This window comes from Carassius gibelio, chromosome A3, assembly GCF_023724105.1.
Source record: "Carassius gibelio isolate Cgi1373 ecotype wild population from Czech Republic chromosome A3, carGib1.2-hapl.c, whole genome shotgun sequence".
Classification (NCBI taxonomy): domain Eukaryota; kingdom Metazoa; phylum Chordata; class Actinopteri; order Cypriniformes; family Cyprinidae; genus Carassius; species Carassius gibelio.
Window position 1 is genome coordinate 25,186,148 of NC_068373.1, and position 6,210 is coordinate 25,192,357.

The 6,210-nt window shown below is 34.8% G+C and overlaps 1 long non-coding RNA gene across 1 annotated transcript; it reads right to left on the bottom strand.

Moving 5' to 3' along the window:
* Window positions 1-2,807: 2,807 nt before the first annotated feature.
* On the bottom strand, window positions 2,808-4,029 carry LOC127943104 (uncharacterized). The gene is made up of 3 exons (XR_008149547.1): window positions 3,790-4,029; window positions 3,081-3,335; window positions 2,808-2,902 (listed from the first exon to the last, which is right to left on the bottom strand). It is a non-coding gene; the product is annotated as an uncharacterized LOC127943104 (long non-coding RNA).
* Window positions 4,030-6,210: the final 2,181 nt, after the last annotated feature.

Sequence of the window (6,210 nt, forward strand, 5' to 3'; positions counted from 1 at the left end):
TTCCGCTGTAGTTCAACTAGTGGTTTGAATGTGTAACTGCAGAACAACGAGTTGTTCACCCATTTTACCTGACAGGTAGTGATGGGCAAAACAAAGCTTTTTGAAACTTAGAAACTTTGAAGAAAATTGTTTTGTTGAAATATCTTGCTGTTTCAAAGCACTCAAAACTTGCCTGCAGGTCAAAACTGTGTAAATGCAATGAAAACTCAAACATGCAAACATGCGTAAAAAAAACTTTTACAAACCAACTGCATATATTTTATTGAAAGTGTAATTAATCTAATAGCATTCAATATTAAGTATCTGTGTTACTTTATTAAATTCTAGAACTTATTTTTTTTTTGTTTTCTTAATGCAAATGTGTCATTAAAATGTCTGTAAATTTTATACAAACTCGAGTGCAGGTAAAACTAGGTCCAGGTACACACCAAAGTTTATAACTTGGGGTTAGGGGTTTGTTTAAATCTCTAACCTTCAGTATGAACAATAGTAACTGTTGGAATTGGGACCTACAATGGGGACTACAAGGGACTACAATGCCTCAATTTAATTGATTTGCCGTTTATGGCTATATGGGTCGTTGTGACCTCTCTGAGTTAGTTTAACCCTGTTGACCTCCTTACACTCTAAAAACTGCTGGGTTGAAAACAACCCAATTTGGGTTATTTTGACAACCCAGCGCTGGGTCAAAAAGGGACGAACCCAGCGCTGGGTTGTTTTAACCCAACCAGTTGGGTTATCATATTTAACCCAGCCTGCTGGGTTGCCTTTTTTATAGTTTAAAATGACTATATTGCAGGGTTTAAAAAAACAGAGCGGGTGTTTTTTTTATCAGTGTATTTCAGAAGGAAAACTACTGTATTTAGAAAATGTTCGATATCATTTCGAATGTGCTTGATAAGGCAGCGTTTGTGAGCTCAGTACCGCTCTGCAGCCGTTACCGGAGAAACCTACCTCTCCCGCTCTTAGCGCCTCCTGCTGGCAGAAAATAAACTCGCAGAGTGCAGCCATGTGGGGAAACAATGCATTTCTACGTTAAAATTAACCCAAATTGAACTAGGCATTAAACCTACAAATGTTGTTCATTTTAAATATCACTTTTACACACAAATAATAATTACCAAAAGGAAAATATTTATTAAAAACAAGAGAAAAGTCAAAAAGTAACATGTTAGAAGAAATGCAGAAAAGGATGGCATTAACAGCTACAGAGTTCATAAACAAAGCATTTAACATTTGATGAATATAACTTAAGATCAAATTGGACTTTGTTCAATTGTATATATTGTATAAAAATATACGAAAACACATACAATAAATTTACAATTAGTTAGGTTTTTTTCCAACTATTCTGGCATGACAGTACACAAATAAATCACAACATTAACTTTGATATTATAACATTTAACAGACGCATGTGTGTGTGTGTGTGTGTGTGTGAAAGAATGTGAGCAGGTGTATGAATGACAGTGTAAACTCTTCTACTAAACAACACAGAAAAAGCATTTAACTTTTTTTTTTTAAACAAATTATACACTTACAGTTTGTTTCATAGTCCATGAATACAGATCATGCATCACAGTCAATTTTCATGATCTCTTTAGCATAACTGATGTAGTCATGAAGAAACCCCATCAGCACAGCATGTGACATCTTCTACATCATCCAGGGCAGCGTCCTCCTTTAAAACCACCGCTGTTTAGGGGAAAGAAGATTCTCCTCTCTGACCAGGATTCATCCAGTCACCGCCTGCTCTTCATCAGTGGCCTAAGAGAAACACATTTGAAAAAATTAAACATTTAATTAAACTATCCATTTTCAGGTAGAGGTGTATTCACATCCGTAAGGATAGGTAAATAATCGGTTTTAAAGTTTCAACACTTTGTGCGGTTGTTTAATGTCTCAGTCTACCACAGCGCTCCAGAAGGCTATAATGGCAGCACTAGTGTGAGGACATGCAATACTGTTTGAATAAATATTGCGTTCAGAAAGCTTCTTTACTGAAACATTAAAACAGACATGACATTCACATACCTCACAATATTCACGTACATGGAGGGCTGCTCTTCAAACCGTTAGTTCACCAAATAATTAAAATGTTTATAATTTACTCTCCTCATGTTTTTCCTGACTCATACAAAATCTGCTCATTTTTTGGAAAACATATGAATATATTTAATATTCTCTTTTTGTGTCCTTCATTGCTGGTCTGGGAGACCAGTATTTTATTTTGAACATACATGTTTGCTATCATATAATTTAAGATGTATTCATATATAAATATGATATAATCAGAATTTACTTCTACAATAACTCTATATTTATGAAGCTTGAAAATACTGATTATCTAAACTATAAATGGATTAACAAATATTATGAGAAAACTAAAAATATATTAATTTATGTTGTAAAGACAGACAAAAGTCTTATAGGTTTGGAATGACTTGAGGGGAAGTAAATGATTTTTTGTGTGAACTTTACCTCTAAGAGCGAAGACCAAGAATAATGACTCTCCAAATCAGACACCTCCAAAGTTGGTTTGAGTTCTGCAATAAAAAACACAGACATCAATGGTTTTAATGAAATGAGCACGTAATCACACTGTTGTTGCATCAAAATGTGAAGTAAATTGGCAGGAGACAACAGAAAAATTTATTTTCTAAAAATAACTTGCATAAAATCTCAAAGGAATGATGCTCTCCCATGTCTCTTGCTTTTAACATCTACAAAAACAAAAAACAAACATTATTGTACTCTTAGTAAAACGCAACAACAACTGATAACATGAAATTATGAAGTTTACTTGCCTTAAACAATCTTTTCCTCTCTTCAGAAGAAGCTGAGAAAACCACCTCCTCACACAAGCAGACTTGTGTGTCTTTAACTCCAGTTAGTTTGAGTTCTGCAAAGAGGGACATCAATGGTTTCAATAAAATATTAACATATACATACATACATACATACATATATATATATATAAAATCACACTGTTTTTGCATCAAAATGTGAAGTTAACAGGCAGGACACAACAGAAACATTAATTTTCTAAAAAAAAAAAAAGTAATAATAATTTAACTCACATCAGTCTCAAAAGAATGAAGTTATCTTGTCTCTGGATTTCAACATCTAAAAAAAACACACACATTATTTTAGTCTTAGTAAAAATAAAGATAACTTGATGTTATTCTGAAGTTTACTCTCCTTAAACCGTCTGTCCCTCTCTTCAGAAGAACACCTCCTCCTCATCCTCACACAGGTCTGTGACTCCTCACACAAACAGTTTCTGTGTCTTTAACTCTCAGCGCGAGGACAATGAAGACAGGAGCTGGACAAGTCTGAAATATTACATGTAAAACATACTTTTAACAGTTACCACTTCAACAGCCTCAAAATAATTATGCTAGTCTTTACTACACAATGCCGTTTCCTTTAGGAGACAAACATACATTCAGTTTAACCGCGAAAAAAAAGACAAATTCACATGAGCGTAACCGTGACCATAACCGTCTGTTAACGCCTCAAAGAGAACAGATAATGTAAAATCTTATGTAAATATGACAAAATACATTCACAGACGTTATATTAAAAGTACATCCTCCGTTCAGTAACGTTACATGAGGCAGTTAAGACCTCCGTGTCCGAGGCGAAAACCGCGTCCGTTTTTTTTATATATAACGTATATAACGTTAAGCTCCTTTGTTTCCGCCTTTCATAAAACCTTCCGCCTTTCATACAACCGGGTAAACAATAAAAGATAACTTTACATTTTGAATATTTAACGTTACTTACCATAGTCTTTCACTCGCTTCTCGCTTCTATCACGCTGAGAAAATGGCGGCTGCTCGCACTGGAGACGTACGATTTTGACGTGACGTGCGTGCTCTCCTTCACGTCCGCGTCCTCAACCCACCCCGCTGGGTTAAAAAAGAAAGTTATTTTCAACCCAAACTTGGGTTAAAACATCCCAAAGTCCTATCAAACGGCCTCAACCCAGCAGTTGGGTTGAAAAAACAACCCAGCGTTTTTTAGAGTGTACCTACAGCCACGAGTGTGTTAGCATTAAAGTGCTCCAGGTTTGTATTCGAGAGGGGTTGCTTAAATGGGTTTGTTTGCTTGGACCCTCTTCCTCCATGAGTAATGATGAGGGGCCCAGTGGACCTAGTCCAGGAATTAGATAAATGGGAGCACATATTACTCCTTAAGTAAACATTTTAGCCCAAATGACTGGTGGAGACTTTTGGTAAGAATGGCACAGACAGATTAATCTCCTGACTGAAGACTGACACAGTTGGAGACGCTGAAGATCAACTGCCAGCCCGAATCAATTGTAAATTCACCTTGACCATCATTAGGGTCCACTGGCTCTTAGTGTCACCACAGTTTAATGACAGACTAGGGAAGTATTGTGATGGTTAATCAACCAACTAGTTAGTTTTACTAATTAGTTATTTTTATTTTATTATTTGGTAATTTGTATGCTAATTTATGGATATTATCTAATTATTTACCTTCTAAAGCCTGGCATATGAAAGAGTCTTCAGAAAAATATATAAACATCAAAATATGCTATATATATATATATATATATATATATATATATATATATATATATATATATATATAAATATGAAATTTGGTGCAGTTGATGGTGTGTATATAAACAAAAGGTAAAAAAGAAAACTGATAGCTTGTAATGTAAATCAATGAGACCTTAATAACAGACTACTTACATAAAATGCATAAAAATATAAGTTGTCAATGTCACTATATTTTATGTCTAAATATGTTAATATTGAAATGCTCAGTTTTATGATCATAAATATGTTTTAATTGTGCATATAGTTCAATGCAGCTATATATATAAAACAATTTTTTACTTGGAAAAAAATACAAACTATGAATCAGAAGTCAGAACACATAAACGTTTTGACCAATATTTGTTTATCAAATATAGGTTTTAATTGTTCATTTAATAATTCAATGCAGAAAGATGTGTTTTGTGCCATTGCATCATTTGCATTTGACTAACATCTTATCTGAGTTCTCACTGAGGTCTCCTGACCATATATCGCCTTGGATGAGTAAGTTTGTCAGTTTCTGAATGTTCAAAGAGCGGAGGATTGTGGTTGTGACTTTGGAGTTAAGCATTTTCTGAATGATCGGAGAGGGACACATTTGTTGAGAATATGCCATAGTAGTTGCATTTTAGTTTTGAATTTAAAGACATAGTTTAACAAAACGTAAGATTATGTCATTATGTTATGTAATTTTTGGACGAACTATTTCTTTAAAATCCAGTGTTATCCTGCAACTACACACTAATTGTCCCTATCGAACATACAAAGAGACACAGACAAATGTAAACAACCGAATGCTTCAGGAACGTAAAGTCCTCTCATGTATTACGCAGATCCATTTGGAATCTGTCAGCCTTTCTAAAGCTTTAAAAGCCCGCAAATGCAAGCTAATAAGTCACTAGAGAAATGAATGACAGGGCTGAGGGATTATAGAGGGCCGTGTACAGATGATAACACTGTTACATTCAGCCAATACCTTATCATTGTTTACATTGACCTCATTTCGAGGTTTGCAAAGAACCATAAGACTGCTTCCCCAGAGGACAAACCCCTGAGCTTAACACTTTATGATGCAAGTCTCAAGCTGTTAATGATGACACCATATTGAGTATAACACCAATAGACTAACAGTGTTGTTATGGCTACTGTTGTAAGCAGACCAGTTTAAACGGTTTACTATTAAAACTACATTTATATTTTATAGCTCTACAAAAATGCCACATTTCAGATTCATTCACTGGGCCACACTATGTTTTGTAAAGAGATGAATAGATACTGACTGAAGTTAGTCAAATTAATAGCATATCTAAGGTCAGTAGTGGCTATGAATTAGACCTCTGCTCCAGCTCGTACTTCCCCTGAAGTCTCAACAAGAGAATGAAACCTGGGCTTCAACCACTTAATGACACTTAATATTCTCTTAACAACTGAGTTCAAAGATTCAGCTCAAATGCTTGTTTAAGTAGTTGCTAACTAATTTGAAGCCTTTAGGATTTTGTTCAAGCGAGACCTTCAACCTTTCTGACAGCAGAACGTCTCTCCCAATATTTTTTAAAATAGGCTCATTTTCTAATTACCATTTTCGATTCCATTCAGCCGATCTCTGGGTCTGGCGGTAGCACTTTCAGCTAAG